General features: G+C 36.9%; 1 protein-coding gene across 4 annotated transcripts in view; it reads right to left on the bottom strand.

Moving 5' to 3' along the window:
* TSC22D1 (TSC22 domain family member 1) overlaps positions 1-12,264 on the bottom strand; it is a 153,242-nt gene that overhangs the window by 117,055 nt on the left and 23,923 nt on the right. The window lies entirely within an intron of this gene.

The following is a 12,264-nucleotide window of genomic DNA, read 5'->3' on the forward strand; positions in this document are numbered from 1 at the left end:
CAGACTCAAAATCCTTTTTAAAATGCATAATCATTTTCTTTTGGGTCAAGAAGAACCAGGAATAATCATTAATGGCTATAACATAGAAATTAAAGCAGTAAGATATACCCAAATTATAGATGATGGCAAAGATACTAGAAAATAGCTAGCTTTATTACAGGAATAAAGTAAATAAGAGAAGGAAGTTCAAAGCACATAGCATCTGATCAAGGAAAAGCTGAAAGGAGAATAAGATAAGCAGATACATATTTAAAGTTACAGGGACTGTAAGATAAATTTTAACAGTGTTGCCTTTGGAAAACAGATCAATTATGCTTTGTGGTACACAGTAATAAATCCCTATTAAATTTCAGATCTTATTCTAAACATAAAGGTGCTGTGTATCCTTGTTCTACGGAGTACAGTCAGTCACAGTATCCTATTTCTGGGACATGTTATATTTTGGGATAAAGTTTTTATAAAATGCTATCAAGTAATCTCCCTCTCATACCAACTGGTTATCACAAAGGTTCCTTACCTGTTAGTGGAACGAGGATTGTGTTCTCTTGTTCTCTATCAATCAACCAACAAAGGTTATAGTCTCAGCACTAAGAAGGTAGCAACCAACCAAAGTTAGTGTTTTTAATGCCTTCACTTCCTCCTGGCTCTGCCAGCCAGTTTGGAAATGTGCCAAAAGCTGAAAAGGAATGGTTATTCCATTACCTAACAACATTTAGACTAAGTAATTTTAAAAGCTTAAAGATGAAAAGAATGAGCTAACCCTTCTGCCCAGGGATATAACCAATTCTGTACAAATGAGAAATGAAGACAGTTTGGCCTAAATAAAGAAAACCTATGAATTTAACCATCAAATCTGCAATTACCAAATATTAAAGAAAAAAGAAATTGGAAAGAAGAAGGTGAAACTGCCATCTAACAAGAGGTATCAAATAATTATGAAAGTACTTTATGCACCTAAAGTGGCAGCTATTTTTTCAATTTAAGTTTCCAACAGATTTTAAGTCCAAAAGCCTTTTAGTATTTAAAAGACTGTATCTTCAGATCAGTAGGCTTTAAAAAGTATTTTACAGTATAATCACAATGAGGAGGTATATGATGGATGATAAGAAGAAAGGAGCACAGATTAGAAAAAGGATCTGAATGCTGAATCTTAATAAATGTAATCTAATTAAGTAGTTTCAAGAGTCTAAAAAACCCGAGTAGATTAACAAACCATTCCACAGCTGGAGTTGTTAAGGAGTGGCTCTTTAACAGAGGAAAAAGGCTTAAAATCAGTACGTTGGAGCTATCTACATACATTTTCACAGTACCTATATGGTGCAAATAGGTGCTACAAAAGTGCTTTAAAAATTATTTATTAAACAATCATCCTCTAGTCTTTTCTAATCAATTTCCTTGACAAATTATTCTTTTTCATATAGTAATAGCTCAATATCAACCATGAAAATTATCTAAGATTTCTAAATTAATGAAATCTAAGTAAAACTTAACTACTTTAAAATAGTTTAAAACCTATTCAGAAATTATAATTAAGATACGATTTTCCAAATTTCCTTTAGTTTCCTTTCCAGTCGTTTCCAATAGTTAACTTTCCAATAGTTTTCCTTCAGTTCTTGAATACTAATCAATAATAACATATAGGTGAGTGAAAATACAGGGAAAAAGAAAGAGGAACATTTTGAAATAGGAAATACACCTGGTAATTTTCATTTTTAAGTTTACAGGCCTACTTCACTTTGAAAATGAAAAACAACTCACAAAAAAGCAGATCTTGCTCAGATTAATATTGGTCTAAACTTAGAATTTCTCCTACAACAGGAACTTGACGTTAAATGCATCCAAATCTTTATTTATCACACACCATAGTATAATATAGATTAAAAGCACAACAAACTTAGATTTAAAAAACCAAATGTCCTTAGGTTAGGTTACACAGCAAGTTAAATATGAGAGCTCACTGGAGAAAATGAATCTTTACAAACTTCCCCTAAGTCAGAACGCTTTCAGAATATAACTTCTTTATTTTGCCTGAAGTACCAAAACATCCTAATTCAACACTCATACTCAGAAATGAATAAGCAGATTTCTCTAAGTAGAAATTATTTTGAAATCACTGAGGAGAGCTGGTATCTCTCCTGCTTTGAGAGTTAATGATTTATGAAGACTCTGAATTTGATAATGTATCATTTATATAAAAACTGTAAAGATGTTTTCAAAATGGGGTCATTATTTGAACAAGAAAGAGCAGCCTTTGTGAGAATATTATTGATGGAAGCTCCTAAAAATGATACAGGAAGGCCTTACCTAATTCTATTTTAGTGGACAACATTCTTCTATGTGATATTTTAAGAGGGGGAAATATTTATTACACTGCAAGACTTACATTTCAACCACTAGAGAAAAAATTTCAAACCAAAGCTAACAAAATCAGCAATGCTGAGCTGCTACCTCAAATGGCTGTTATAGATCTATTAACGTATCAGTACATCAATGAAATCATTTTAACATTTTCTGTAAATAATGAAATTTTTAAAGATTCTTACAGAAAATCCATGTATATTCAAATCAGAAACAGTATTTTACATATAAATACCACTGAGAAAATTTTATGAGACGTACATCAAATTAGGCTGTTTGCAATATTTGTTCTCAATATTAAATTATTAAATGAGCATACACAGCTTATTAGTTTTAAGCATTTCTAGCATTTAAGCATTAGGGAAGGCTACACCTATTTAAGCTATGAAATAGAAGGCACTATGTTTCTACAAAGACTGATTTCTACTCAAATGTGCTACAACTGACTGATCTAAAGTTGAACTTAATGGTTTATAAATTTACCGATTATTCATTAACCTGGACATTCTACATACATTGGAAACATCTTTTTATTCTTTACCTATTATCACCCATTCATACTGGTTCTAAGGCACTTCTGCAAAGAAAACAAATTGTTCACAAATTCCTCTAAGTATCCAAAACAGTCCTAGCTGGCAGTAATAAGAAAAGGAAAGAACATGCTTAACAGAAGCAGTGTGTCTTTTATCTCTAGCCCCTAGAAAAGTGCTTGGCACATGGAATAGGTAACTCAGTAAATGCTTTACAAATAAGTTACTGATCAAAAAAACAAAGAATTTTGTCAAGTGGCCGATATCTAAAGTAGACACTAAAAAGTTCAACTTTCGAATCCTAAAGAAAACCAAAAATTTATCAAAAGTATAACTTTCGGCCAGGCACCATGGCTCACACTCGTAATCCCAGCACTTTGTGAAGCTGAGGCGGGCCAACCACCTGAGGTCAGGAGTTCAAGACCAGACTGGCCAACATGGTGAAACCCTGTCTCTACTAAAAATACAAAAAATTAGCTGGGCATGGTGGCGCTCACCTATAGTCCCACCTACTCGGGAGGCTGAAGCAGGAGAACCGCCTGAGTCTGGGAGGCAGAGGTTGCAGTGAGCTGAGACTGAGCCACTGCACTCCAGCCTGGACGACAGAGCAAGACTCCGCCATCTCAAAAAATAAAAAATAAACTTTCATGGATCCATCTCTTTTTGGGGTCGTCAACTTCTAAGGATTAATTTTTTGGTATAGTTAGCAGAAATTTCAAAGATATTATCCTGAGATGATACAAATGTTAGCCAAATTGCAACAACGATTACAGATTTCTAATATTCTTTTTCAGAGATTTAAAAGTAGTACAAAAACCAGATACTGCCAGAATATCCAATTTCAAAAAGGGAGAGATCTTACCCCATAACAAAACACAAAGGCAAAAAAAAAAAAAAACCCCATCCAAGTTCTTCAGAATTAGTTAACTAAGGTATTGTACTGACAATGGAGGTAAAGATTATTTCTAAACCATAAATCTTGTGTGTATTATCAAATGGAATACACATTTTTTGAAAAAAATAGGGAAGACTCTGAGCAAAGTTGTGTGTTAAAAAGAATTTTTTTAATTAAAAAAAAAAAAACCAACAGGAAGGAAGTCTGAACTTAAGGGGCTGAATACCATCATGAGGATATGTGCTTAATCATGGACAGTAATTTCCTAAAACAGAAGAAAGCTGTAATGAAAACAGAAAAACCTAATTATTAAAGCATTTTTAGAGCTCAACATCTAGCCAAATTCCATTATCTGTATATTTTCTCTTCATCCTTTTGGAAAATATACCATCTGAAAATGTTACTGGTATTCAAGTTAGTCCACTAGATATAAATATCAAGTATTTGTTAAAAGACAAGCAACAGATAACCCAAATATGTTCATGCTCCACTAAGGTAGAAGATGAAGTAAAACAGATGAAAAAGAAACAATCTACAATATATATATTTTAGAGCAGTTAATCCACTATAGAATAAAAGATAAAAGGCAATCATAGAAACACAGTTGCATAAACTATACTGACTATAAAAAAGGATAAGGCAACCTAAGGGTCAAGAAAACTAAATATAAAAATGGTTAAATTTGGCCAGGCACAGTGGCTCATGCCTGAAATCTCAGCACTTTGGGAGGCCAAGGTAGGCAGATCACCTAAGTCAGGAATTCAAGACCAGTCTGGCCAACATGGTAAAACCCATCTCTAATAAAAAATACAAAAATTAGCCAGGTGTGGTGGCACACGCCTGTAGTCCCAGCTACTTGGGAGGCTGAGGCAAGAGAATCGCTTGAACCTGGGAGGCAGAGGTTGCAATGAGCCGAGATCACACCACTGCACTCTAGCTTGGGCAACGAGCGAGATTCCGTCTCAAAAAAATAAATAAATAAAATTTAAATTTGCCACTGACTCCTTTAAATGAAAAAGGCTAGTATATGTCATTAAAAAAGTCTTAGTAATTTTAAGAAGATCTCTAAATTGCTCTAACAAATACTTTTTTCATAATTAACCTATCCATTACTTTTACCTCGCTAGTGTCTTCTTCATCTTGCTAGCATGAAATATTTAGCTTTATTCTTATAATGGCCAGCAGCACATTTTGAAGGACCTATAAGGTATTGAAAAAAAAAAAAAAAAAGGATAATCTTCCTACTATATTTTTGCATTCTAGGATCTTGGGTTGCATTACGTTCATAAGAGTGCACTCAGAAAACTCAGAAAACATGAAAGACCAGGCCAGGGATGGTGGCTCATGCCTGTAATCTCAGCATTCTGGAAGGCCAACGCAGGTGGATCACTTGAGGCCAGGAGTTCAAGACCAGCCTGGCCAACATGGTGAAACCCCGTCTCTACTAAAAATACAAAAATTAGCTGGGTGTGATGGTACGTGCCCGTAATCCCAGCTACTTGGGAGGCTGAAGCACAAGAATCACTTGAATCCAGGAGGCAAAGGTTGTAGTGAGCCAAGATCGTGCTACTGCACTCCAGCCTGGGTGACAGAGTGAGACTCCATCTCGAAAAAAAAAAAAATACAAATACAAATAAATAAAAAAGAAAAAGAAAGACCATAGCAACAAAACCACTTACGTTTTGCGAATTAGGCTGCCTTTACATTAATTCCTTTGGGGTCTTTATCCACTTATGACAAGGAAAATAATATATCAGTCAACAATGAAACAAAAAAAGATGTTAAATAATTAAATGTAAAAGATTCTGATCAAGCAAGAATCATCAGTGGATACTAAAATTAATGGAACTATGATGAGAAATAAGATTATTTACAGTCTCAAAATATTCCCCCCAAGACACGTGTTAATTACAAAGTGAAAAACAGTAACTTGATAGTTTAGAAACCTGGCAGGCACCTCCTTAACCAAATGATCAAGATGACATCACCAATAATGGGATGGATCATAATCATGTACCTCCTTATCTACTAATAAGAATATACCATCACTTCTGTCATATCCTTGCCAAAAATGTACAGATTAAGGACCAAACTACCTAGTATTCTTCAAAAGTGTCAAAGTCATGAAAGGAAAGAAAGAATGAAGAGCAGGCCTAGATTAAAGGAGATTAAGGAGATATGACAACCAAATACAATATGAATTCCTAAACTGGATCCTGGACCAGAAAAAGATCATTTAGTAGACAACGTCAAAATTCAAAAATGTCTAGAGTAGTTGGTATTAATTTCCTGACTTCTGCATTTCCTGACTTCTGTAGTATGGTCATACATAATACGAACAGTAAGGAAAGCTGGGTGACAGGTATATGGGAATTCTGTGTGAAATACGTGTGTGCGTGTGTGTGTGTGTGTGTGTGTGTAGGTATGTATGTATGTATTTACATAGGGTGTGGCTCTATCGCCCAGGCTGGGATGCACTGACACAATCATGGCTCACCGCAATGTCCACTTCCCTGACTCGAGCGAACCTCCCACCTCAGCCTCACTAGTATCTGGGACTACAGGGACACACCACCATGCCTGGCTAATTTTTGTAGAGACAGAGTTTCATCATGTTGCCCAGGCTGGTCTTGAACTCCTCAGCTTAAGTAATCTGCCTGCCTCAGTCTCCCAAAATGGTGAGATTACAGGCATGAGCCACCACACCAAGCCTGTGTACTAAATTTTTGCAACTTTTGGTAAGTCTAAAATTATTTCAAAATAGAAAGTTAAAAATAAAAAATAGAACAAAACATCCTGAATACGGTTCTATACTCAACACACCTATGGAATATCCACTGAGAAATTAAGAAATATAAATCTCCAATTTTTCATTCAGATGAAAAATTTAGTCCAATCTTTCTTTAAAAGCTAATCCTAATGGAAATGATAGCATTATGTCATGTTCTGTACTAATATCAGAAAAGAAACCAGATGTTAATAGTTTTTTTCTTTCCCTTTGGTAAACAGTTCTCTAGGTAGAGAACTTTAATTCAGAAGATAATATGTGAGAGATCAAAAGGGAAAATCTTTCCTACAAACAGAAAAACAATGTTTACATTAAATAGCAAGTGTGGAAATTAACTCCAGACTACAGCAAGCATATCATAGAACAGGTGAATAAAAAAGCAAAAGTTCTTTCCAATTTACATCATCGTGTACGTTTATTCCTGCATTATTAAAACTGAAGACCTTCTCCTCATTTGTTTCTTCAAAAGTTTTCACAGGAAATAGAGTTTAGTGCCATAAATATCCTTCTTCCTTTTTTTAAATTAAAATTCAAGAGATAAACTCCAATGTATTAATACCTTCACTTACAAAGTTTGTTACAGGTAAATATTCATAACTTTTTGTTTTAATTTTTAATTTATTGAGAGCTTAGTATATGGTAGGTAATGTATTATGCTTTCAAAAAAAGAGAAACAAGGTCTTCCTATGATGCCCACACTGGAATGCAGTGGCTAGTTACAGGTACAATCACGGCACACTACAGCCTCAAACTCCTGGGCTCAAGCAATCCTCCTGTCTTGGCTACCCAAATAGCTGGAACTACAGGAACTTGCCACTGCGTGCATTATTATTATGCATTGTATTATGCATTTTATATATATTGCCTCATTCAATCATTAGCATAACCCTATCATATATGGAATATTATTATCATCACAACTTTACTTGATAAGGAAACTAAGGCACAAAGTGGTGAACTAACTCACCTAAGATCACATGTCTAGTAAAGAACAGGAAATTCAAAACTAGTTTGACTCTAGGACTCTGAGGTTTAATTTACATTTTTCCAAATTATATTATTTTGATTAACAACTGAGTACTTCTTTTTAAATACTTAGTACGTAGACTGGGGCTGGGCGCAGTGGCGCATGCCTGTAATCCCAGCACTTCGGGAGGCAGAGGCAGGAGGATCGCTTGAGGTCAGGAGTTAAGAGACCAGCCTAGCCAACATGGCGAAACCCCATCGCTACTAAAATAGAGACACGTCACTGCACTCCAGCCCGGGTGACAGTGAGACTCCATCTCAAATAAATAAATAAACACTTAGTATATGATAAAAGCTAGAATAAACGTACTGTTTTAAGTAGAATTCTGAAACAACTTCAAATTCATTTAAACCTATATCAACTGACAGTTAAGCAAGCTAAGCTTAAGTTAAGCAAGTTAACTTGTTTTGCCATTTCTACCAACCTATGAAATAGGGAATTTTACAAGACAGTAAAACTATGTAAAAATATGGAGTTTTACAAGACAGTAAAACTTCAAAATAAAGTGTAGCAAAACTTAACAACTTAATATCAGCAAGATAATCTAGGAAAAGATGTTTCTATTGAAACTAAAAAGCCCACATTAAAATGGTAATCAGAAATTCCTTTCACCTTTTAAGTATCTTCAGAAACCAAGACACAAAAAGGATTTTTTCTAACTAGAATTTCTAGTTTACCTGATACATATCTATTGATTTGCATAACAAATATATAAGATAGACTTTTAAATGTACAAGAACTTCATAATTTAATGAGTTTTATTATCCTAACATAATGTAAACATTATAGCAACAGTTTGTCACCATTTGTTATAAGCATGATTAAAATAATAATCTGACAATAATAAACTAGATTCAGAGCTCAATTCTGCTTAAAGACCCAGAGAAACAGTCTTTAGTTTATTACAGAATAGATAATAATCTGTATGAATGCTGTGGCTGACCTGAATTTTAATATATTTTAAGTATGACTTATGATAGCTTACAATATATCTATTCAAGTTCCCCCATATATAATAAGATGAAAGGGTCATTGCTTTATCTCAATTTGAATTTAATAAAAAATATAAATATGATATTAGACATCTGCAGAAGCAATCAACATTTTAGTTAAAACAGGGCGCTTTCCAATTCTTTACGAATAAAGTGGGATAGGTTTTGTAAAAGACAGAACACATCTACTTACAAATAAATCCTTTAATCTACTCTATCGTATTATAACTTATACAGCAATTGAGCCTAAAGTGACAAGGAAATATCAGTAGCTTCCACCAACCTTAGAAGGCATCCTCAGCCTTAGGGCCCATGTCAGCAAACTGTCAGAAATTAAGAAAGCCTGGGCTGGGCACAGTGGATCAGGCTTGTAATCTCAGCACACTGAGAGGCTGAGGAGAGAGGATCTCTTGAGCTCAGGAGTTCAAGACCAGCCTAAGCAACATGGTGAAATCCTATCTCTACAAAAAATTAGCCAGGCGTGGTTGCACACGCCTGTAGTCCCAGCTACTTGGGGAGGCTGAGGTGGGAGGATGGCTTGAGCCCAGGGAGGCAGAAGTTGCAGTGAGCTGACATCACGCCATTGCATTCCAGCCTGGGGAACAGGGCCAGACCCTGTCTCAAAAAAAAAAGAAAAAAAAAAAAAAAGAAGGCAGCAGCGGCAAGAACAGCAAGCAAGCAACCAAGCTAGCTGTGTCTGTCAACTACTCCTCTGGTAATTGATTTCTATACAGTAATGAGGCTACAAACCAGAAAAATTTTTAATGTCCAACATGACATTCTAAATGTCAATCCTGGAAAAAATAATTTGAATCCTGCTACCTTACTGACTATTCAGTTTCCACAACTATTTCCACTTTCCAAACATTTTAGGAATAAAATTTTGATAGTGACTAATCCACGTCTGGAAAGTAAAATGTTGCCAAAAAGAAAATGAAAAGGTATTAAGAAAGAAGAACATCACCCCACCATCAAATTAACAATTTTTAAAATCTGCTTTGATTTAAAAAGTAGTGCAGTCTAGTTAACATTATAATAACTATCAGTAAAACTTCACAAAAGCCACAACGGATCTTAGTTTATGTCTTTGAAAGTGCTAATACTACTAGAACTCAATTTCTTTATTTGGCAAGCTCCATTAAGAAATAAAGCAGCTGGGCACGGTGGCTCATGCCTGTAATCCCAGCACTTTGGGAGGCCGGGGTGGGTGGATCACCTGAGGTCAGGAGTTCGAGACCAGCCTGACTAACATGGTGAAACCCCATCTCTACTAAAAATACAAAAATTAGCCAGGCGTGGTGGCGCACGCCTGTAATCCCAGCTACTAGAGGGGCTGAGGAAGGAGAATTGCCTGAACCTGGGAGACGGAGGTTGCAGTGAGCCGAGATTGCACCATTGCACTCCAGCCTGGGCAACAAGAGTGAAACTCTGTCTCGGGGAAAAAAAAAAAGAAAAAAAGAAAAGAAGTAAAGCTAGTGTATATTCCTTCAGTTTTTAATAAGCCACTTCTTAAAATATTACTCAGAATACCAAATTATAGTATTTCTAAATAGAAGAAAAGTTTATTTCCATACTTCCTTCAAAACCAATCAGCCCAGCCTGGGCAACGCAGACTCCATCTCTACAAAAATTTAATATTAGCCAAGTGTGGTGGCACAAATCTGTAGTCCCAGCTACTCGGGAGGCTAAGGTGGGAGAATCACTTGAGCCCTGGAGGCTGAGGCTGCAATGAACTATGACTGCCACTGTACTCCAGTCTGGGTGACAAAGTGAGATCCAGTCTCAAAAAAATAAAAATACACCGGGCATGGTGGCGCCCACCTGCAGTCTCAGCCACTCAAGAGGCTGAGGTGGGAGGATCACCTGAGCTTGGGGAAGTTGAGGCTGCAGTGAGCTGTGATTGCACCACTGTACTCCAGCCTGGACAACAGAATGGAATCCCATCTCGAAAAACAAAAACAAGAATTAGGCATGGTGACATGTACCTGCAGTCCTGGTTACTCATGGAAACTGAGGTGGGAGAATCGCTTGAGCCTGGTGGCAGAAGTGGCAGTGATCCGAGATCTCACCACTACACTCCAGCCTGGGTGACAGAGCAAGACCCTGTCTCAAAAACTAAAACAAAAAACCAAAACCCCAATCAGCTAGTACTGTGTATGTGTGTGTGTGTGTGCGTGTGTGTGTGTCTACACTCCAGCCTGGGTGACAGAGCAAGACCCTGTCTCAAAAACTAAAACAAAAAACCAAAACCCCAATCAGCTAGTACTGTGTGTGTGTGTGTGTGTGTGTGTGTGTGTGTGTGTGTGTCTGAGACAGAGTCTCACTCTGTTGCCCAGGCTGGAACGCAGTGGCACAATCTTAGCTCACTGCAAACTCTTGCCTCCCAGGTTCAAGCAATTCTCATGCCTCAGCCTCCCAAGTAGCTGGGATTACAGAAGCGTGCCACCACGCCTGGCTAATTTTTGTGTTTTTAGTAGAGACAAGGTTTCACCATGTTGGGCAGGCTGGTGGTCTTGAACTCCTAGGCTCAACCGATCCACCTGCCTCGGCCTCCCAAAGTGGTAGGATTACAGGTGTGAGCCATCATGCCCGGCCGCCATCAGCTGGTACTTTAAAGATTTTGACATAGGCTGGGTACAGTGGTTCAGACCTGTAATCCCAACACTTTGGGAGACTGAGTTGGGAGGAATGCTTGAGGTCAGGTGTTCAAGGCTGCAGTGAGCTATGATTGTGCCACTACACTCTAGCCTGGGCAACAGGGCAAGGCCCTGTGTCTAAAAATTAAAAGTAAAAAAACAAAAAAAGACCAACACTTTCAATCACTCTTATTTGGCACAGTAGTAAGAGCAGAGACCATTTACAGAATGACCAAGAACTTCACTAGGTGCATTATACACCTCTCTCCTTTACAAGGGTAGCTGTTACCCCCACATGACGTTTATGCTGGCCATCTTAAAGGCATTCCCAAAAGAGCCATGAATTCATTCCCTAATTTACCTGTATATCTTCAGAAATGTCTCCCAATAACCATCTTTTAGCCCCAAATCTTTTAGCAAATCTTATTCCCAAAATGACTTCAAGGTTTTTCCAGTTTTTGACAACCCTTTCTGTACTTATTTCATTTTTCTGATGAGCATAACCTAGGAAATGGATAAATAATAGACAAGAATGTTCAACTGGCTCCTTTACTTCGCTAACACCATCAAGGTTTAACTCTCCAACATGAGGAACAGAGAACATAAAGCTAGTAAAATATCCCATACTGATGGCAATTGAAGCACGTAACAAACTGATCTTTCCCCTACATTTATGAAGTTAACTAGTTCTTTCTAACTTATGTACAAGATTTCTGTCAGGAATATACTACCACATAGAAAGTCTATTCCCCCGCTAAGGTCTGCAAACCATTTACAAAGACAGGGCCAACTAAAAGAGCCTGCAAATATGTCAGTGCCGCACTTCTCAAAATGTGTTCTTTAACATCTGCCAGATCTCTACTTGTTACAAACACTCTCACATGACATTATACTTTTATTTCTAATATGAATTGAATACCAATAGAAAATAAGGTGGTAGGCTGGGCATGGTGGCTCACGCCTGTAATCCCAGCACTTTGGGAGGCCGAGGCAGGCAGATCACGAGGTCAGGAGATCGAGACCATCCTGGCTAACATG

This window comes from Nomascus leucogenys, chromosome 5, assembly GCF_006542625.1.
Source record: "Nomascus leucogenys isolate Asia chromosome 5, Asia_NLE_v1, whole genome shotgun sequence".
Taxonomy (NCBI): Eukaryota; Metazoa; Chordata; class Mammalia; order Primates; family Hylobatidae; genus Nomascus; species Nomascus leucogenys.